The following is a 22795-nucleotide window of genomic DNA, read 5'->3' on the forward strand; positions in this document are numbered from 1 at the left end:
TCAGGAAAAAAGTTCTTGCAACTGCTAAGGAACTGGAGATTGAAACCAATGCAAAAGCTGCGCAGAAAAGGAGAAAGGGAAAGCAGCAGTTCAAATCATTGAAATAAGCATATATTGGCAGCAAGGGAAAAACAGCAGGGTAGAGAAAGAAAACAGCTCCACGAAATTCACAGGAGATTGATAATAGCAGGACAAAAAAAGGGAATAATAACGTTCCAAGCAGGCTCAGAAAGAAGTGCGAGGGTCCCATCTTTCTTTAATGGTCATAACTGTGCATCATTTCCTTTGAAGTGTAGGGTTGATTCTCTGACCATCTGTCTCCCTGACTTTGAGCAGAGACCGATAGTTGAGCAGTCTCTTCCCACAAAAAGCTGGCACAAGCCTGCTGTTTTCCGCTCTGGCAGCGTGGAAACGAGAGAGTGGTCCTCACAAGAAAAAAAATCAATCCATGCTAGCAGAGGATGGTTTCGATCCATCGACCTCTGGGTTATGGGCCCAGCACGCTTCCGCTGCGCCACTCTGTTTCCTGCTCAAAATGCTGTGGTTATGCAGATCAGGAGCCTTCAGAGGAGTGGCATGGGATCGCTGGAGCTATTCTGGCAGGGCTCTCACCTCATTTGCCTAAGAATGTCACAAGGCATGCTGGGTGCAGAAAATCTTCGCCTTCCCCTCTCACAGTCAGTCGTAGGGGAAAGTCAAGGCCCTCTCAGTCACTAGCCATGTCACGCCTTTGTCAAGACAGAAGCACCCCCACCCGCTCCTTCTCTGTGATCCTGCGCTACCATGCTCAGGTTTTGGCCTTACCTGGGAGCCAGAGGTGCACCCGGTGAGGGCTTGCCCGGTATGAGCGTTTGGGAGCGTTTGGGACATGAGTGGACTTAAGACTGGAAGTTCTGTCCATTCGAAGCAGCCAACCTTCCTGCTGCAGACAGGGGCTGTTCCCTTGGGTTTCTTTCACCTTGCTCTCGGATAAATTTGGTTGTATGCTGCAGTTGCCTGCGATGACTACAAGGTGGCGCTGCTTTCAGGTAAGAGCACAAATATGCAGAAAATGTTGGGGACTTTTGCCACATTTATCGGTGGTGGGTCTCGCACATTTTTTCCAGGGGAGAGATATTGAGCTGAAACACTTTTTACTGCAGAGATGCTGAGGTAAAGGCTGGTCAGGCAGAAGGGCTTAGCCGTTTCATTGCCTGCCCCCCTGCAGCCCATTTATTACCAGCAGTTGTGAGTGGTGACTGCTGTTTGTAAAATAGAAAAATTTCGGGACATAGAAAGTCGCAGACTGAGCTTTTGGGATGCCTGCCTATGTCTTTGTTTATTATTTATCTAATAGCTGAGTAATCTGGTCAAGATATTTCTCTTTTTTTTAACATATTGCGATAGAATAGCTACAGCTTGCTTAATGTATAAATATTAGCACTGCGTTGGCCGGGAATTGAACCCGGGTCAACTGCTTGGAAGGCAGCTATGCTCACCACTATACCACCAACGCTCCGTGGCATATGTTTTTTTTAAACTCTAGACATCACAACCCTGAGTTCAATGACTATATTGCACCAGTATCAGAGGTATTTTTGGTTTACAGACCAACATGAAAATCAGGAAAAAAGTTCTTGCAACTGCTAAGGAACTGGAGATTGAAACCAATGCAAAAGCTGCGCAGAAAAGGAGAAAGGGAAAGCAGCAGTTCAAATCATTGAAATAAGCATATATTGGCAGCAAGGGAAAAACAGCAGGGTAGAGAAAGAAAACAGCTCCACGAAATTCACAGGAGATTGATAATAGCAGGACAAAAAAAGGGAATAATAACGTTCCAAGCAGGCTCAGAAAGAAGTGCGAGGGTCCCATCTTTCTTTAATGGTCATAACTGTGCATCATTTCCTTTGAAGTGTAGGGTTGATTCTCTGACCATCTGTCTCCCTGACTTTGAGCAGAGACCGATAGTTGAGCAGTCTCTTCCCACCAAAAGCTGGCACAAGCCTGCTGTTTTTCGCTCTGGCAGCGTGGAAACGAGAGAGTGGTCCTCACAAGAAAAAAAATCAATCCATGCTAGCAGAGGATGGTTTTGATCCATCGACCTCTGGGTTATGGGCCCAGCACGCTTCCGCTGCACCACTCCGCTTCCTGCTCAAAATGGTGTGGTTATGCAGATCAGGAGCCTTCAGAGGAGTGGCATGGGATCGCTGGAGCTATTCTGGCAGGGCTCTCACCTCATTTGCCTAAGAATGTCACAAGGCATGCTGGGTGCAGAAAATCTTCGCCTTCCCCTCTCACAGTCAGTCATAGGGGAAAGTCAAGGCCCTCTCAGTCACTAGCCATGTCACGCCTTTGTCAAGACAGAAGCACCCCCACCCGTTCCTTCTCTGTGATCCTGCGCTACCATGCTCAGGTTTTGGCCTTACCTGGGAGCCAGAGGTGCACCCAGTGAGGGCTTGCCTGGTATGAGCGTTTGGGAGCGTTTGGGACATGAGTGGACTTAAGACTGGAAGTTCTGTCCATTCGAAGCAGCCAACCTTCCTGCTGCAGACAGGGGCTGTTCCCTTGGGTTTCTTTCACCTTGCTCTCGGATAAATTTGGTTGTATGCTGCAGTTGCCTGCGATGACTACAAGGTGGCGCTGCTTTCAGGTAAGAGCACAAATATGCAGAAAATGTTGGGGACTTTTGCCACATTTATCGGTGGTGGGTCTCGCACATTTTTTCCAGGGGAGAGATATTGACCTGAAACACTTTTTACTGCAGAGATGCTGAGGTAAAGGCTGGTCAGGCAGAAGGGCTTAGCCGTTTCATTGCCTGCCCCCCTGCAGCCCATTTATTACCAGCAGTTGTGAGTGGTGACTGCTGTTTGTAAAATAGAAAAATATCGGGACATAGAAAGTCGCAGACTGAGCTTTTGGGATGCCTGCCTGTGTCTTTGTTTATTATTTATCTAATAGCTGAGTAATCCGGTCAAGATATTTCTCTTTTTTTTAACATATTGCGTTAGAATAGCTACAGCTTGCTTAATGTATAAATATTAGCACTGCGTTGGCCGGGAATCAAACCCGGGTCAACTGCTTGGAAGGCAGCTATGCTCACCACTATACCACCAACGCTCCATGGCATATGTTTTTTTTAAACTCTAGACATCACAACCCTGAGTTCAATGACTATATTGCACCAGTATCAGAGGTATTTTTGGTTTACAGACCAACATTAAAATATGGAAAAAATTTCTTGCAACTGCTAAGGAACTGGAGATTGAAACCAATGCAAAAGCTGCTCAGAAAAGGAGAAAGGGAAAGCAGCAGTTCAAATCATTGAAATAAGCATATATTGGCAGCAAGGGAAAAACAGCAGGGTAGAGAAAGAAAACAGCTCCACGAAATTCACAGGAGATTGATAATAGCAGGACAAAAAAAGGGAATAATAACGTTCCAAGCAGGCTCAGAAAGAAGTGCGAGGGTCCCATCTTTCGTTAATGGTCATAACTGTGCATCATTTCCTTTGAAGTGTAGGGTTGATTCTCTGACCATCTGTCTCCCTGACTTTGAGCAGAGACCGATAGTTGAGCAGTCTCTTCCCACAAAAAGCTGGCACAAGCCTGCTGTTTTCCGCTCTGGCAGCGTGGAAACGAGAGAGTGGTCCTCACAAGAAAAAAAATCAATCCATGCTAGCAGAGGATGGTTTCGATCCATCGACCTCTGGGTTATGGGCCCAGCACGCTTCCGCTGCGCCACTCTGCTTCCTGCTCAAAATGCTGTGGTTATGCAGATCAGGAGCCTTCAGAGGAGTGGCATGGGATCGCTGGAGCTATTCTGGCAGGGCTCTCACCTCATTTGCCTAAGAATGTCACAAGGCATGCTGGGTGCAGAAAATCTTCGCCTTCCCCTCTCACAGTCAGTCATAGGGGAAAGTCAAGGCCCTCTCAGTCACTAGCCATGTCACGCCTTTGTCAAGACAGAAGCACCCCCACCCGCTCCTTCTCTGTGATCCTGCGCTACCATGCTCAGGTTTTGGCCTTACCTGGGAGCCAGAGGTGCACCCGGTGAGGGCTTGCCCGGTATGAGCGTTTGGGAGCGTTTGGGACATGAGTGGACTTAGGACTGGAAGTTCTGTCCATTCGAAGCAGCCAACCTTCCTGCTGCAGACAGGGGCTGTTCCCTTGGGTTTCTTTCACCTTGCTCTCGGATAAATTTGGTTGTATGCTGCAGTTGCCTGCGATGACTACAAGGTGGCGCTGCTTTCAGGTAAGAGCACAAATATGCAGAAAATGTTGGGGACTTTTGCCACATTTATCGGTGGTGGGTCTCGCACATTTTTTCCAGGGGAGAGATATTGACCTGAAACACTTTTTACTGCAGAGATGCTGCAGTTCTAAAGGCTGGTCGGGCAGAAGGGCTTAGCCGTTTCATTGCCTGCCCCCCTGCAGCCCATTTATTACCAGCAGTTGTGAGTGGTGACTGCTGTTTGTAAAATATAAAAATTTCAGGACATAGAAAGTCGCAGACGGGGCTTTTAGGATGCCTGCCTATGTCTTTGTTTATTATTTATCTAATAGCTGAGTAATCTGGTCAAGATATTTCTCTTTTTTTTAACATATTGCATTAGAATAGCTACAGCTTGCCTAATGTATAAATATTAGCACTGCGTTGGCCGGGAATCGAACCCGGGTCAACTGCTTGGAAGGCAGCTATGCTCACCACTATACCACCAACGCTCCATGACATATGTTTTTTTTAAACTCTAGACATCACAACCCTGAGTTCAATGACTATATTGCACCAGTATCAGAGGTATTTTTGGTTTACAGACCAACATGAAAATCAGGAAAAAAGTTCTTGCAACTGCTAAGGAACTGGCGATTGAAACCAATGCAAAAGCTGCGCAGAAAAGGAGAAAGGGAAAGCAGCAGTTCAAATCATTGAAATAAGTATATATTGGAAGCAAGGGAAAAACAGCAGGGTAGAGAAAGAAAACAGCTCCACGAAATTCACAGGAGATTGATAATAGCAGGACAAAAAAAGGGAATAATAACGTTCCAAGCAGGCTCAGAAAGAAGTGCGAGGGTCCCATCTTTCTTTAATGGTCATAACTGTGCATCATTTCCTTTGAAGTGTAGGGTTGATTCTCTGACCATCTGTCTCCCTGACTTTGAGCAGAGACCGATAGTTGAGCAGTCTCTTCCCACAAAAAGCTGGCACAAGCCTGCTGTTTTCTGCTCTGGCAGCGTGGAAATGAGAGAGTGGTCCTCACAAGAAAAAAAATCAATCCATGCTAGCAGAGGATGGTTTTGATCCATCGACCTCTGGATTATGGGCCCAGCACGCTTCCGCTGCGCCACTCTGCTTCCTGCTCAAAATGGTGTGGTTATGCAGATCAGGAGCCTTCAGAGGAGTGGCATGGGATCGCTGGAGCTATTCTGGCAGGGCTCTCACCTCATTTGCCTAAGAATGTCACAAGGCATGCTGGGTGCAGAAAATCTTCGCCTTCCCCTCTCACAGTCAGTCATAGGGGAAAGTCAAGGCCCTCTCAGTCACTAGCCATGTCACGCCTTTGTCAAGACAGAAGCACCCCCACCCGCTCCTTCTCTGTGATCCTGCGCTACCATGCTCAGGTTTTGGCCTTACCTGGGAGCCAGAGGTGCACCCGGTGAGGGCTTGCCCGGTATGAGCGTTTGGGAGCGTTTGGGACATGAGTGGACTTAGGACTGGAAGTTCTGTCCATTCGAAGCAGCCAACCTTCCTGCTGCAGACAGGGGCTGTTCCCTTGGGTTTCTTTCACCTTGCTCTCGGATAAATTTGGTTGTATGCTGCAGTTGCCTGCGATGACTACAAGGTGGCGCTGCTTTCAGGTAAGAGCACAAATATGCAGAAAATGTTGGGGACTTTTGCCACATTTATCGGTGGTGGGTCTCGCACATTTTTTCCAGGGGAGAGATATTGACCTGAAACACTTTTTACTGCAGAGATGCTGCAGTTCTAAAGGCTGGTCGGGCAGAAGGGCTTAGACGTTTCATTGCCTGCCCCCCTGCAGCCCATTTATTACCAGCAGTTGTGAGTGGTGACTGCTGTATGTAAAATATAAAAATTTCAGGACATAGAAAGTCGCAGACGGAGCTTTTGGGATGCCTGCCTATGTCTTTGTTTATTATTTATCTAATAGCTGAGTAATCTGGTCAAGATATTTCTCTTTTTTTTAACATATTGCGTTAGAATAGCTACAGCTTGCTTAATGTATAAATATTAGCACTGCGTTGGCCGGGAATCGAACCCGGGTCAATTGCTTGGAAGGCAGCTATGCTCACCACTATACCACCAACGCTCCATGGCATATGTTTTTTTTTAACTCTAGACATCACAACCCTGAGTTCAATGACTATATTGCACAAGTATCAGAGGTATTTTTGGTTTACAGACCAAAATGAAAATCAGTAAAAAAGTTCTTGCAACTGCTAAGGAACTGGAGATTGAAACCAATGCAAAAGCTGCGCAGAAAAGGAGAAACGGAAAGCAGCAGTTCAAATCATTGAAATAAGCATATATTGGCAGCAAGGGAAAAACAGCAGGGTAGAGAAAGAAAACAGCTCCACAAAATTCACAGGAGATTGATAATAGCAGGACAAAAAAAGGGAATAATAACGTTCCAAGCAGGCTCAGAAAGAAGTGCAAGTGTCCCATCTTTCGTTAATGGTCATAACTGTGCATCATTTCCTTTGAAGTGTAGGGTTGATTCTCTGACCATCTGTCTCCCTGACTTTGAGCAGAGACCGATAGTTGAGCAGTCTCTTCCCACAAAAAGCTGGCACAAGCCTGCTGTTTTCCGCTCTGGCAGCGTGGAAACGATAGAGTGGTCCTCACAAGAAAAAAAATCAATCCATGCTAGCAGAGGATGGTTTCAATCCATCGACCTCTGGGTTATGGGCCCAGCACGCTTCCGCTGCGCCACTCTGCTTCCTGCTCAAAATGCTGTGGTTATGCAGATCAGGAGCCTTCAGAGGAGTGGCATGGGATCGCTGGAGCTATTCTGGCAGGGCTCTCACCTCATTTGCCTAAGAATGTCACAAGGCATGCTGGGTGCAGAAAATCTTCGCCTTCCCCTCTCACAGTCAGTCATAGGGGAAAGTCAAGGCCCTCTCAGTCACTAGCCATGTCACGCCTTTGTCAAGACAGAAGCACCCCCACCCGATCCTTCTCTGTGATCCTGCGCTACCATGCTCAGGTTTTGGCCTTACCTGGGAGCCAGAGGTGCACCCGGAGAGGGCTTGCCCGGTATGAGCATTCGGGACGTGAGTGGACTTAGGACTGGAAGTTCTGTCCATTCGAAGCAGCCAACCTTCCTGCTGCAGACAGGGGCTGTTCCCTTGGGTTTCTTTCACCTTGCTCTCGGATAAATTTGGTTGTATGCTGCAGTTGCCTGCGATGACTACAAGGTGGCACTGCTTTCAGGTAAGAGCACAAATATGCAGAAAATGTTGGGGACTTTTGCCACATTTATCGGTGGTGGGTCTCGCACATTTTTTCCAGGGGAGAGATATTGACCTGAAACACTTTTTACTGCAGAGATGCTGCAGTTCTAAAGGCTGGTCATGCAGAAGGGCTTAGCCGTTTCATTGCCTGCCCCCCTGCAGCCCATTTATTACCAGCAGTTGTGAGTGGTGACTGCTGTTTGTAAAATATAACAATTTCAGGACATAGAAAGTCGCAGACGGGGCTTTTGGGATGCCTGCCTATGTCTTTGTTTATTATTTATCTAATAGCTGAGTAATCTGATCAAGATATTTCTCTTTTTTTTAACATATTGTGTTAGAATAGCTAAAGCTTGCTTAATGTATAAATATTAGCACTGCGTTGGCTGGGAATCGAACCCGGGTCAACTGCTTGGAAGGCAGCTATGCTCACCACTATACCACCAACGCTCCGTGGCATATGTTTTTTTTAAACTCTAGACATCACAACCCTGAGTTCAATTACTATATTGCACCAGTATCAGAGGTATTTTTGGTTTACAGACCAACATGAAAATCAGGAAAAAAGTTCTTGCAACTGCTAAGGAACTGGAGATTGAAACCAATGCAAAAGCTGCGCAGAAAAGGAGAAAGGGAAAGCAGCAGTTCAAATCATTGAAATAAGCATATATTGGCAGCAAGGGAAAAACAGCAGGGTAGAGAAAGAAAACAGCTCCACGAAATTCACAGGAGATTGATAATAGCAGGACAAAAAAAGGGAATAATAACGTTCCAAGCAGGCTCAGAAAGAAGTGCGAATGTCCCATCTTTCGTTAATGGTCATAACTGTGCATCATTTCCTTTGAAGTGTAGGGTTGATTCTCTGACCATCTGTCTCCCTGACTTTGAGCAGAGACCGATAGTTGAGCAGTCTCTTCCCACAAAAAGCTGGCACAAGCCTGCTGTTTTCCGCTCTGGCAGCGTGGAAACGAGAGAGTGGTCCTCACAAGAAAAAAAATCAATCCATGCTAGCAGAGGATGGTTTCGATCCATCGACCTCTGGGTTATGGGCCCAGCACGCTTCCGCTGCGCCACTCGGCTTCCTGCTCAAAATGCTGTGGTTATGCAGATCAGGAGCCTTCAGACAGAGGAGTGGCATGGGATCGCTGGAGCTATTCTGGCAGGGCTCTCACCTCATTTGCCTAAGAATGTCACAAGGCATGCTGGGTGCAGAAAATCTTCGCCTTCCCCTCTCACAGTCAGTCAGAGGGGAAAGTCAAGGCCCTCTCAGTCACTAGCCATGTCACGCCTTTGTCAAGACAGAAGCACCCCCACCCGCTCCTTCTCTGTGATCCTGCGCTACCATGCTCAGGTTTTGGCCTTACCTGGGAGCCAGAGGTGCACACGGTGAGGGCTTGCCCGGTATGAGCGTTCGGGACGTGAGTGGACTTAGGACTGGAAGTTCTGTCCATTCGAAGCAGCCAACCTTCCTGCTGCAGACAGGGGCTGTTCCCTTGGGTTTCTTTCACCTTGCTCTCGGATAAATTTGGTTGTATGCTGCAGTTGCCTGCGATGACTACAAGGTGGCGCTGCTTTCAGGTAAGAGCACAAATATGCAGAAAATGTTGGGGATTTTTGCCACATTTATCGGTGGTGGGTCTCGCACATTTTTTCCAGGGGAGAGATATTGACCTGAAACACTTTTTACTGCAGAGATGCTGCAGTTCTAAAGGCTGGTCGGGCAGAAGGGCTTAGCCGTTTCATTGCCTGCCCCCCTGCAGCCCATTTATTACCAGCAGTTGTGAGTGGTGACTGCTGTTTGTAAAATATAAACATTTCAGGACATAGAAAGTCGCAGACGGGGCTTTTGGGATGCCTGCCTATGTCTTTGTTTATTATTTATCTAATAGCTGAGTAATCTGGCCAAGATATTTCTCTTTTTTTTAACATATTGCGTTAGAATAGCTACAGCTTGCTTAATGTATAAATATTAGCACTGCGTTGGCAGGGAATCGAAACCGGGTCAACTGCTTGGAAGGCAGCTATGCTCACCACTATACCACCAACGATCCTTGGCGTATGTTTTTTTTAAACTCTAGACATCACAACCCTGAGTTCAATGACTATATTGCACCAGTATCAGAGGTATTTTTGGTTTACAGACCAACATGAAAATCAGGAAAAAAGTTCTTGCAACTGCTAAGGAACTGGAGATTGAAACCAATGCAAAAGCTGCGCAGAAAAGGAGAAAGGGAAAGCAGCAGTTCAAATCATTGAAATAAGCATATATTGGCAGCAAGGGAAAAACAGCAGGGTAGAGAAAGAAAACAGCTCCACAAAATTCACAGGAGATTGATAATAGCAGGACAAAAAAAGGGAATAATAACGTTCCAAGCAGGCTCAGAAAGAAGTGCGAGGGTCCCATCTTTCTTTAATGGTCATAACTGTGCATCATTTCCTTTGAAGTGTAGGGTTGATTCTCTGACCATCTGTCTCCCTGACTTTGAGCAGAGACCGATAGTTGAGCAGTCTCTTCCCACAAAAAGCTGGCACAAGCCTGCTGTTTTCCGCTCTGGCAGCGTGGAAACGAGAGAGTGGTCCTCACAAGAAAAAAAATCAATCCATGCTAGCAGAGGATGGTTTCGATCCATCGACCTCTGGGTTATGGGCCCAGCACGCTTCCGCTGCGCCACTCTGCTTCCTGTTCAAAATGCTGTGGTTATGCAGATCAGGAGCCTTCAGAGGAGTGGCATGGGCTCGCTGGAGCTATTCTGGCAGGGCTCTCACCTCATTTGCCTAAGAATGTCACAAGGCATGCTGGGTGCAGAAAATCTTCGCCTTCCCCTCTCACAGTCAGTCATAGGGGAAAGTCAAGGCCCTCTCAGTCACTAGCCATGTCACGCCTTTGTCAAGACAGAAGCACCCCCACCCGCTCCTTCTCTGTGATCCTGCGCTACCATGCTCAGGTTTTGGCCTTACCTGGGAGCCAGAGGTGCACCCAGTGAGGGCTTGCCCGGTATGAGCGTTTGGGAGCGTTCGGGACGTGAGTGGACTTAGGACTGGAAGTTCTGTCCATTCGAAGCAGCCAATCTTCCTGGTGCAGACAGGGGCTGTTCCCTTGGGTTTCTTTCACCTTGCTCTCGGATAAATTTGGATGTATGCTGCAGTTGCCTGCGATGACTACAAGGTGGCGCTGCTTTCAGGTAAGAGCACAAATATGCAGAAAATGTTGGGGACTTTTGCCACATTTATCGGTGGTGGGTCTCGCACATTTTTTCCAGGGGAGAGATATTGACCTGAAACACTTTTTACTGCAGAGATGCTGCAGTTCTAAAGGCTGGTCGGGCAGAAGGGCTTAGACGTTTCATTGCCTGCCCCCCTGCAGCCCATTTATTACCAGCAGTTGTGAGTGGTGACTGCTGTATGTAAAATATAAAAATTTCAGGACATAGAAAGTCGCAGACGGAGCTTTTGGGATGCCTGCCTATGTCTTTGTTTATTATTTATCTAATAGCTGAGTAATCTGGTCAAGATATTTCTCTTTTTTTTAACATATTGCGTTAGAATAGCTACAGCTTGCTTAATGTATAAATATTAGCACTGCGTTGGCCGGGAATCGAACCCGGGTCAATTGCTTGGAAGGCAGCTATGCTCACCACTATACCACCAACGCTCCATGGCATATGTTTTTTTTAAACTCTAGACATCACAACCCTGAGTTCAATGACTATATTGCACCAGTATCAGAGGTATTTTTGGTTTACAGACCAACATGAAAATCAGGAAAAAAGTTCTTGCAACTGCTAAGGAACTGGAGATTGAAACCAATGCAAAAGCTGCGCAGAAAAGGAGAAAGGGAAAGCAGCAGTTCAAATCATTGAAATAAGCATATATTGGCAGCAAGGGAAAAACAGCAGGGTAGAGAAAGAAAACAGCTCCACAAAATTCACAGGAGATTGATAATAGCAGGACAAAAAAAGGGAATAATAACGTTCCAAGCAGGCTCAGAAAGAAGTGCGAGGGTCCCATCTTTCGTTAATGGTCATAACTGTGCATCATTTCCTTTGAAGTGTAGGGTTGATTCTCTGACCATCTGTCTCCCTGACTTTGAGCAGAGACCGATAGTTGAGCAGTCTCTTCCCACAAAAAGCTGGCACAAGCCTGCTGTTTTCCGCTCTGGCAGCGTGGAAACGAGAGAGTGGTCCTCACAAGAAAAAAAATCAATCCATGCTAGCAGAGGATGGTTTCGATCCATCGACCTCTGGGTTATGGGCCCAGCACGCTTCCGCTGCGCCACTCTGCTTCCTGCTCAAAATGCTGTGGTTATGCAGATCAGGAGCCTTCAGAGGAGTGGCATGGGATCGCTGGAGCTATTCTGGCAGGGCTCTCACCTCATTTGCCTAAGAATGTCACAAGGCATGCTGGGTGCAGAAAATCTTCGCCTTCCCCTCTCACAGTCAGTCATAGGGGAAAGTCAAGGCCCTCTCAGTCACTAGCCATGTCACGCCTTTGTCAAGACAGAAGCACCCCCACCCGCTCCTTCTCTGTGATCCTGCGCTACCATGCTCAGGTTTTGGCCTTACCTGGGAGCCAGAGGTGCACCCGGTGAGGGCTTGCCCGGTATGAGCGTTTGGGAGCGTTCGGGACGTGAGTGGACTCAGGACTGGAAGTTCTGTCCATTCGAAGCAGCCAACCTTCCTGCTGCAGACAGGGGCTGTTCCCTTGGGTTTCTTTCACCTTGCTCTCGGATAAATTTGGTTGTATGCTGCAGTTGCCTGCGATGACTACAAGGTGGCGCTGCTTTCAGGTAAGAGCACAAATATGCAGAAAATGTTGGGGACTTTTGCCACATTTATCGGTGGTGGGTCTCGCTCATTTTTTCCAGGGGAGAGATATTGACCTGAAACACTTTTTACTGCAGAGATGCTGCAGTTCTAAAGGCTGGTCGGGCAGAAGTGCTTAGCCGTTTCATTGCCTGCCCCCCTGCAGCCCATTTATTACCAGCAGTTGTGAGTGGTGACTGCTGTTTGTAAAATATAAAAATTTCAGGACATAGAAAGTCGCAGACGGGGCTTTTAGGATGCCTGCCTATGTCTTTGTTTATTATTTATCTAATAGCTGAGTAATCTGGTCAAGATATTTCTCTTTTTTTTAACATATTGCATTAGAATAGCTACAGCTTGCCTAATGTATAAATATTAGCACTGCATTGGCCGGGAATCGAACCCGGGTCAACTGCTTGGAAGGCAGCTATGCTCACCACTATACCACCAACGCTCCATGACATATGTTTTTTTTAAACTCTAGACATCACAACCCTGAGTTCAATGACTATATTGCACCAGTATCAGAGGTATTTTTGGTTTACAGACCAACATGAAAATCAGGAAAAAAGTTCTTGCAACTGCTAAGGAACTGGAGATTGAAACCAATGCAAAAGCTGCGCAGAAAAGGAGAAAGGGAAAGCAGCAGTTCAAATCATTGAAATAAGCATATATTGGCAGCAAGGGAAAAACAGCAGGGTAGAGAAAGAAAACAGCTCCACGAAATTCACAGGAGATTGATAATAGCAGGACAAAAAAAGGGAATAATAACGTTCCAAGCAGGCTCAGAAAGAAGTGCGAGGGTCCCATCTTTCTTTAATGGTCATAACTGTGCATCATTTCCTTTGAAGTGTAGGGTTGATTCTCGGACCATCTGTCTCCCTGACTTTGAGCAGAGACCGATAGTTGAGCAGTCTCTTCCCACAAAAAGCTGGCACAAGCCTGCTGTTTTCCGCTCTGGCAGCGTGGAAACGAGAGAGTGGTCCTCACAAGAAAAAAAATCAATCCATGCTAGCAGAGGATGGTTTTGATCCATCGACCTCTGGGTTATGGGCCCAGCACGCTTCCGCTGCGCCACTCTGCTTCCTGTTCAAAATGCTGTGGTTATGCAGATCAGGAGCCTTCAGAGGAGTGGCATGGGCTCGCTGGAGCTATTCTGGCAGGGCTCTCACCTCATTTGCCTAAGAATGTCACAAGGCATGCTGGGTGCAGAAAATCTTCGCCTTCCCCTCTCACAGTCAGTCATAGGGGAAAGTCAAGGCCCTCTCAGTCACTAGCCATGTCACGCCTTTGTCAAGACAGAAGCACCCCCACCCGCTCCTTCTCTGTGATCCTGCGCTACCATGCTCAGGTTTTGGCCTTACCTGGGAGCCAGAGGTGCACCCAGTGAGGGCTTGCCCGGTATGAGCGTTTGGGAGCGTTCGGGACGTGAGTGGACTTAGGACTGGAAGTTCTGTCCATTCGAAGCAGCCAATCTTCCTGGTGCAGACAGGGGCTGTTCCCTTGGGTTTCTTTCACCTTGCTCTCGGATAAATTTGGATGTATGCTGCAGTTGCCTGCGATGACTACAAGGTGGCGCTGCTTTCAGGTAAGAGCACAAATATGCAGAAAATGTTGGGGACTTTTGCCACATTTATCGGTGGTGGGTCTCGCACATTTTTTCCAGGGGAGAGATATTGACCTGAAACACTTTTTACTGCAGAGATGCTGCAGTTCTAAAGGCTGGTCGGGCAGAAGGGCTTAGACGTTTCATTGCCTGCCCCCCTGCAGCCCATTTATTACCAGCAGTTGTGAGTGGTGACTGCTGTATGTAAAATATAAAAATTTCAGGACATAGAAAGTCGCAGACGGAGCTTTTGGGATGCCTGCCTATGTCTTTGTTTATTATTTATCTAATAGCTGAGTAATCTGGTCAAGATATTTCTCTTTTTTTTAACATATTGCGTTAGAATAGCTACAGCTTGCTTAATGTATAAATATTAGCACTGCGTTGGCCGGGAATCGAACCCGGGTCAATTGCTTGGAAGGCAGCTATGCTCACCACTATACCACCAACGCTCCATGGCATATGTTTTTTTTAAACTCTAGACATCACAACCCTGAGTTCAATGACTATATTGCACCAGTATCAGAGGTATTTTTGGTTTACAGACCAAAATGAAAATCAGTAAAAAAGTTCTTGCAACTGCTAAGGAACTGGAGATTGAAACCAATGCAAAAGCTGCGCAGAAAAGGAGAAACGGAAAGCAGCAGTTCAAATCATTGAAATAAGCATATATTGGCAGCAAAGGAAAAACAGCAGGGTAGAGAAAGAAAACAGCTCCACGAAATTCACAGGAGATTGATAATAGCAGGACAAAAAAAGGGAATAATAACGTTCCAAGCAGGCTCAGAAAGAAGTGCGAGGGTCCCATCTTTCGTTAATGGTCATAACTGTGCATCATTTCCTTTGAAGTGTAGGGTTGATTCTCTGACCATCTGTCTCCCTGACTTTGAGCAGAGACCGATAGTTGAGCAGTCTCTTCCCACAAAAAGCTGGCACAAGCCTGCTGTTTTCCGCTCTGGCAGCGTGGAAACGATAGAGTGGTCCTCACAAGAAAAAAAATCAATCCATGCTAGCAGAGGATGGTTTCAATCCATCGACCTCTGGGTTATGGGCCCAGCACGCTTCCGCTGCGCCACTCTGCTTCCTGCTCAAAATGCTGTGGTTATGCAGATCAGGAGCCTTCAGAAGAGTGGCATAGGATCGCTGGAGCTATTCTGGCAGGGCTCTCACCTCATTTGCCTAAGAATGTCACAAGGCATGCTGGGTGCAGAAAATCTTCGCCTTCCCCTCTCACAGTCAGTCATAGGGGAAAGTCAAGGCCCTCTCAGTCACTAGCCATGTCACGCCTTTGTCAAGACAGAAGCACCCCCACCCGCTCCTTCTCTGTGATCCTGCGCTACCATGCTCAGGTTTTGGCCTTACCTGGGAGCCAGAGGTGCACCCGGTGAGGGCTTGCCCGGTATGAGCGTTCGGGACGTGAGTGGACTTAGGACTGGAAGTTCTGTCCATTCGAAGCAGCCAACCTTCCTGCTGCAGACAGGGGCTGTTCCCTTGGGTTTCTTTCACCTTGCTCTCGGATAAATTTGGTTGTATGCTGCAGTTGCCTGCGATGACTACAAGGTGGCGCTGCTTTCAGGTAAGAGCACAAATATGCAGAAAATGTTGGGGACTTTTGCCACATTTATCGGTGGTGGGTCTCGCACATTTTTTCCAGGGGAGAGATATTGACCTGAAACACTTTTTACTGCAGAGATGCTGCAGTTCTAAAGGCTGGTCGGGCAGAAGGGCTTAGCCGTTTCATTGCCTGCCCCCCTGCAGCCCATTTATTACCAGCAGTTGTGAGTGGTGACTGCTGTTTGTAAAATATAAAAATTTCAGGACATAGAAAGTCGCAGACGGGGCTTTTGGGATGCCTGCCTATGTCTTTGTTTATTATTTATCTAATAGCTGAGTAATCTGATCAAGATATTTCTCTTTTTTTTAACATATTGCGTTAGAATAGCTAAAGCTTGCTTAATGTATAAATATTAGCACTGCGTTGACCGGGAATCGAACCCGGCTCAACTGCTTGGAAGGCAGCTATGCTCACCACTATACCACCAACGCTCCGTGGTATATGTTTTTTTTAAACTCTAGACATCACAACCCTGAGTTCAATTACTATATTGCACCAGTATCAGAGGTATTTTTGGTTTACAGACCAACATGAAAATCAGGAAAAAAGTTCTTGCAACTGCTAAGGAACTGGAGATTGAAACCAATGCAAAAGCTGCGCAGAAAAGGAGAAAGGGAAAGCAGCAGTTCAAATCATTGAAATAAGCATATATTGGCAGCAAGGGAAAAACAGCAGGGTAGAGAAAGAAAACAGCTCCACGAAATTCACAGGAGATTGATAATAGCAGGACAAAAAAAGGGAATAATAACGTTCCAAGCAGGCTCAGAAAGAAGTGCGAATGTCCCATCTTTCGTTAATGGTCATAACTGTGCATCATTTCCTTTGAAGTGTAGGGTTGATTCTCTGACCATCTGTCTCCCTGACTTTGAGCAGAGACCGATAGTTGAGCAGTCTCTTCCCACAAAAAGCTGGCACAAGCCTGCTGTTTTCCGCTCTGGCAGCGTGGAAACGAGAGAGTGGTCCTCACAAGAAAAAAAATCAATCCATGCTAGCAGAGGATGGTTTCGATCCATCGACCTCTGGGTTATGGGCCCAGCACGCTTCCGCTGCGCCACTCGGCTTCCTGCTCAAAATGCTGTGGTTATGCAGATCAGGAGCCTTCAGACAGAGGAGTGGCATGGGATCGCTGGAGATATTCTGGCAGGGCTCTCACCTCATTTGCCTAAGAATGTCACAAGGCATGCTGGGTGCAGAAAATCTTCGCCTTCCCCTCTCACAGTCAGTCATAGGGGAAAGTCAAGGCCCTCTCAGTCACTAGCCATGTCACGCCTTTGTCAAGACAGAAGCACCCCCACCCGCTCCTTCTCTGTGATCCTGCGCAACCATGCTCAGGTTTTGGCCTTACCTGGGAGCCAGAGGTGCACCCGGTGAGGGCTTGCCCGGTATGAGTGTTCGGGACGTGAGTGGACTTAGGACTGGAAGTTCTGTCCATTCGAAGCAGCCAACCTTCCTGCTGCAGACAGGGGCTGTTCCCTTGGGTTTCTTTCACCTTGCTCTCGGATAAATTTGGTTGTATGCTGCAGTTGCCTGCGATGACTACAAGGTGGCGCTGCTTTCAGGTAAGAGCACAAATATGCAGAAAATGTTGGGGATTTTTGCCACATTTATCGGTGGTGGGTCTCGCACATTTTTTCCAGGGGAGAGATATTGACCTGAAACACTTTTTACTGCAGAGATGCTGCAGTTCTAAAGGCTGGTCGGGCAGAAGGGCTTAGCCGTTTCATTGCCTGCCCCCCTGCAGCCCATTTATTACCAGCAGTTGTGAGTGGTGACTGCTGTTTGTAAAATATAAACATTTCAGGACATAGAAAGTCGCAGACGGGGCTTTTGGGATGCCTGCCTATGTCTTTGTTTATTATTTATCTAATAGCTGAGTAATCTGGCCAAGATATTTCTCTTTTTTTTAACATATTGCGTTAGAATAGCTACAGCTTGCTTAATGTATAAATATTAGCACTGCGTTGGCAGGGAATCGAAACCGGGTCAACTGCTTGGAAGGCAGCTATGCTCACCACTATACCACCAACGCTCCTTGGCGTATGTTTTTTTTAAACTCTAGACATCACAACCCTGAGTTCAATGACTATATTGCACCAGTATCAGAGGTATTTTTGGTTTACAGACCAACATGAAAATCAGGAAAAAAGTTCTTGCAACTGCTAAGGAACTGGAGATTGAAACCAATGCAAAAGCTGCGCAGAAAAGGAGAAAGGGAAAGCAGCAGTTCAAATCATTGAAATAAGCATATATTGGCAGCAAGGGAAAAACAGCAGGGTAGAGAAAGAAAACAGCTCCACAAAATTCACAGGAGATTGATAATAGCAGGACAAAAAAAGGGAATAATAACGTTCCAAGCAGGCTCAGAAAGAAGTGCGAGGGTCCCATCTTTCGTTAATGGTCATAACTGTGCATCATTTCCTTTGAAGTGTAGGGTTGATTCTCTGACCATCTGTCTCCCTGACTTTGAGCAGAGACCGATAGTTGAGCAGTCTCTTCCCACAAAAAGCTGGCACAAGCCTGCTGTTTTCCGCTCTGGCAGCGTGGAAACGAGAGAGTGGTCCTCACAAGAAAAAAAATCAATCCATGCTAGCAGAGGATGGTTTCGATCCATCGACCGCTGGGTTATGGGCCCAGCACGCTTCCGCTGCGCCACTCTGCTTCCTGCTCAAAATGCTGTGGTTATGCAGATCAGGAGCCTTCAGAGGAGTGGCATGGGATCGCTGGAGCTATTCTGGCAGGACTCTCACCTCATTTGCCTAAGAATGTCACAAGGCATGCTGGGTGCAGAAAATCTTCGCCTTCCCCTCTCACAGTCAGTCATAGGGGAAAGTCAAGGCCCTCTCAGTCACTAGCCATGTCACGCCTTTGTCAAGACAGAAGCACCCCCACCCGCTCCTTCTCTGTGATCCTGCGCTACCATGCTCAGGTTTTGGCCTTACCTGGGAGCCAGAGGTGCACCCGGTGAGGGCTTGCCCGGTATGAGCGTTTGGGAGCGTTCGGGACGTGAGTGGACTTAGGACTGGAAGTTCTGTCCATTCGAAGCAGCCAACCTTCCTGCTGCAGACAGGGGCTGTTCCCTTGGGTTTCTTTCACCTTGCTCTCGGATAAATTTGGTTGTATGCTGCAGTTGCCTGCGATGACTACAAGGTGGCGCTGCTTTCAGGTAAGAGCACAAATATGCAGAAAATGTTGGGGACTTTTGCCACATTTATCGGTGGTGGGTCTCGCTCATTTTTTCCAGGGGAGAGATATTGACCTGAAACACTTTTTACTGCAGAGATGCTGCAGTTCTAAAGGCTGGTCGGGCAGAAGGGCTTAGCCGTTTCATTGCCTGCCCCCCTGCAGCCCATTTATTACCAGCAGTTGTGAGTGGTGACTGCTGTTTGTAAAATATAAAAATTTCAGGACATAGAAAGTCGCAGACGGGGCTTTTAGGATGCCTGCCTATGTCTTTGTTTATTATTTATCTAATAGCTGAGTAATCTGGTCAAGATATTTCTCTTTTTTTTAACATATTGCATTAGAATAGCTACAGCTTGCCTAATGTATAAATATTAGCACTGCGTTGGCCGGGAATCGAACCCTGGTCAACTGCTTGGAAGGCAGCTATGCTCACCACTATACCACCAACACTCCATGACATATGTTTTTTTTAAACTCTAGACATCACAACCCTGAGTTCAATGACTATATTGCACCAGTATCAGAGGTATTTTTGGTTTACAGACCAACATGAAAATCAGGAAAAAAGTTCTTGCAACTGCTAAGGAACTGGAGATTGAAACCAATGCAAAAGCTGCGCAGAAAAGGAGACAGGGAAAGCAGCAGTTCAAATCATTGAAATAAGTATATATTGGAAGCAAGGGAAAAACAGCAGGGTAGAGAAAGAAAACAGCTCCACGAAATTCACAGGAGATTGATAATAGCAGGACAAAAAAAGGGAATAATAACGTTCCAAGCAGGCTCAGAAAGAAGTGCGAGGGTCCCATCTTTCTTTAATGGTCATAACTGTGCATCATTTCCTTTGAAGTGTAGGGTTGATTCTCTGACCATCTGTCTCCCTGACTTTGAGCAGAGACCGATAGTTGAGCAGTCTCTTCCCACAAAAAGCTGGCACAAGCCTGCTGTTTTCCGCTCTGGCAGCGTGGAAATGAGAGAGTGGTCCTCACAAGAAAAAAAATCAATCCATGCTAGCAGAGGATGGTTTTGATCCATCGACCTCTGGATTATGGGCCCAGCACGCTTCCGCTGCGCCACTCTGCTTCCTGCTCAAAATGGTGTGGTTATGCAGATCAGGAGCCTTCAGAGGAGTGGCATGGGATCGCTGGAGCTATTCTGGCAGGGCTCTCACCTCATTTGCCTAAGAATGTCACAAGGCATGCTGGGTGCAGAAAATCTTCGCCTTCCCCTCTCACAGTCAGTCATAGGGGAAAGTCAAGGCCCTCTCAGTCACTAGCCATGTCACGCCTTTGTCAAGACAGAAGCACCCCCACCCGCTCCTTCTCTGTGATCCTGCGCTACCATGCTCAGGTTTTGGCCTTACCTGGGAGCCAGAGGTGCACCCGGTGAGGGCTTGCCCGGTATGAGCGTTTGGGAGCGTTTGGGACATGAGTGGACTTAGGACTGGAAGTTCTGTCCATTCGAAGCAGCCAACCTTCCTGCTGCAGACAGGGGCTGTTCCCTTGGGTTTCTTTCACCTTGCTCTCGGATAAATTTGGTTGTATGCTGCAGTTGCCTGTGATGACTACAAGGTGGCGCTGCTTTCAGGTAAGAGCACAAATATGCAGAAAATGTTGGGGACTTTTGCCACATTTATCGGTGGTGGGTCTCGCACATTTTTTCCAGGGGAGAGATATTGACCTGAAACACTTTTTACTGCAGAGATGCTGCAGTTCTAAAGGCTGGTCGGGCAGAAGGGCTTAGCCGTTTCATTGCCTGCCCCCCTGCAGCCCATTTATTACCAGCAGTTGTGAGTGGTGACTGCTGTTTGTAAAATATAAAAATTTCAGGACATAGAAAGTCGCAGACGGGGCTTTTGGGATGCCTGCCTATGTCTTTGTTTATTATTTATCTAATAGCTGAGTAATCTGGTCAAGATATTTCTCTTTTTTTTAACATATTGCGTTAGAATAGCTACAGCTTGCTTAATGTATAAATATTAGCACTGCGTTGGCCGGGAATCGAACCCGGGTCAATTGCTTGGAAGGCAGCTATGCTCACCACTATACCACCAACGCTCCATGGCATATGTTTTTTTTAAACTCTAGACATCACAACCCTGAGTTCAATGACTATATTGCACCAGTATCAGAGGTATTTTTGGTTTACAGACCAAAATGAAAATCAGTAAAAAAGTTCTTGCAACTGCTAAGGAACTGGAGATTGAAACCAATGCAAAAGCTGCGCAGAAAAGGAGACAGGGAAAGCAGCAGTTCAAATCATTGAAATAAGTATATATTGGAAGCAAGGGAAAAACAGCAGGGTAGAGAAAGAAAACAGCTCCACGAAATTCACAGGAGATTGATAATAGCAGGACAAAAAAAGGGAATAATAACGTTCCAAGCAGGCTCAGAAAGAAGTGCGAGGGTCCCATCTTTCTTTAATGGTCATAACTGTGCATCATTTCCTTTGAAGTGTAGGGTTGATTCTCTGACCATCTGTCTCCCTGACTTTGAGCAGAGACCGATAGTTGAGCAGTCTCTTCCCACAAAAAGCTGGCACAAGCCTGCTGTTTTCCGCTCTGGCAGCGTGGAAATGAGAGAGTGGTCCTCACAAGAAAAAAAATCAATCCATGCTAGCAGAGGATGGTTTTGATCCATCGACCTCTGGATTATGGGCCCAGCACGCTTCCGCTGCGCCACTCTGCTTCCTGCTCAAAATGGTGTGGTTATGCAGATCAGGAGCCTTCAGAGGAGTGGCATGGGATCGCTGGAGCTATTCTGGCAGGGCTCTCACCTCATTTGCCTAAGAATGTCACAAGGCATGCTGGGTGCAGAAAATCTTCGCCTTCCCCTCTCACAGTCAGTCATAGGGGAAAGTCAAGGCCCTCTCAGTCACTAGCCATGTCACGCCTTTGTCAAGACAGAAGCACCCCCACCCGCTCCTTCTCTGTGATCCTGCGCTACCATGCTCAGGTTTTGGCCTTACCTGGGAGCCAGAGGTGCACCCGGTGAGGGCTTGCCCGGTATGAGCGTTTGGGAGCGTTTGGGACATGAGTGGACTTAGGACTGGAAGTTCTGTCCATTCGAAGCAGCCAACCTTCCTGCTGCAGACAGGGGCTGTTCCCTTGGGTTTCTTTCACCTTGCTCTCGGATAAATTTGGTTGTATGCTGCAGTTGCCTGTGATGACTACAAGGTGGCGCTGCTTTCAGGTAAGAGCACAAATATGCAGAAAATGTTGGGGACTTTTGCCACATTTATCGGTGGTGGGTCTCGCACATTTTTTCCAGGGGAGAGATATTGACCTGAAACACTTTTTACTCCAGAGATGCTGCAGTTCTAAAGGCTGGTCGGGCAGAAGTTCTTAGACGTTTCATTACCTGCCCCCCTGCAGCCCATTTATTACCAGCAGTTGTGAGTGGTGACTGCTGTTTGTAAAATATAAAAATTTCAGGACATAGAAAGTCGCAGACGGGGCTTTTGGGATGCCTGCCTATGTCTTTGTTTATTATTTATCTAATAGCTGAGTAATCTGGTCAAGATATTTCTCTTTTTTTTAACATATTGCGTTAGAATAGCTACAGCTTGCTTAATGTATAAATATTAGCACTGCGTTGGCCGGGAATCGAACCCGGGTCAATTGCTTGGAAGGCAGCTATGCTCACCACTATACCACCAACGCTCCATGGCATATGTTTTTTTTAAACTCTAGACATCACAACCCTGAGTTCAATGACTATATTGCACCAGTATCAGAGGTATTTTTGGTTTACAGACCAAAATGAAAATCAGTAAAAAAGTTCTTGCAACTGCTAAGGAACTGGAGATTGAAACCAATGCAAAAGCTGCGCAGAAAAGGAGAAACGGAAAGCAGCAGTTCAAATCATTGAAATAAGCATATATTGGCAGCAAGGGAAAAACAGCAGGGTAGAGAAAGAAAACAGCTCCACGAAATTCACAGGAGATTGATAATAGCAGGACAAAAAAAGGGAATAATAACGTTCCAAGCAGGCTCAGAAAGAAGTGCGAGGGTCCCATCTTTCGTTAATGGTCATAACTGTGCATCATTTCCTTTGAAGTGTAGGGTTGATTCTCTGACCATCTGTCTTCCTGACTTTGAGCAGAGACCGATAGTTGAGCAGTCTCTTCCCACAAAAAGCTGGCA

At 46.8% G+C, this 22795-nt stretch overlaps 4 non-coding genes across 4 annotated transcripts; all 4 read right to left on the reverse strand.

The window, feature by feature from the left end:
- Window positions 1-1423: 1423 nt before the first annotated feature.
- On the reverse strand, window positions 1424-1495 carry TRNAG-UCC (transfer RNA glycine (anticodon UCC)). Its single transcript has one exon. It is a non-coding gene; the product is annotated as a tRNA-Gly (tRNA).
- A 1529-nt stretch (window positions 1496-3024) lies between these two features.
- TRNAG-UCC (transfer RNA glycine (anticodon UCC)) lies at window positions 3025-3096 on the reverse strand. Its single transcript has one exon. It is a non-coding gene; the product is annotated as a tRNA-Gly (tRNA).
- A 1532-nt stretch (window positions 3097-4628) lies between these two features.
- Window positions 4629-4700, reverse strand: TRNAG-UCC (transfer RNA glycine (anticodon UCC)). The gene has a single exon. It is a non-coding gene; the product is annotated as a tRNA-Gly (tRNA).
- A 7932-nt stretch (window positions 4701-12632) lies between these two features.
- Window positions 12633-12704, reverse strand: TRNAG-UCC (transfer RNA glycine (anticodon UCC)). Its single transcript has one exon. It is a non-coding gene; the product is annotated as a tRNA-Gly (tRNA).
- Between the last annotated feature and the right edge of the window lie 10091 nt (window positions 12705-22795).

This window comes from Pleurodeles waltl, unplaced genomic scaffold (assembly GCF_031143425.1).
Source record: "Pleurodeles waltl isolate 20211129_DDA unplaced genomic scaffold, aPleWal1.hap1.20221129 scaffold_69, whole genome shotgun sequence".
NCBI classification, from domain to species: domain Eukaryota; kingdom Metazoa; phylum Chordata; class Amphibia; order Caudata; family Salamandridae; genus Pleurodeles; species Pleurodeles waltl.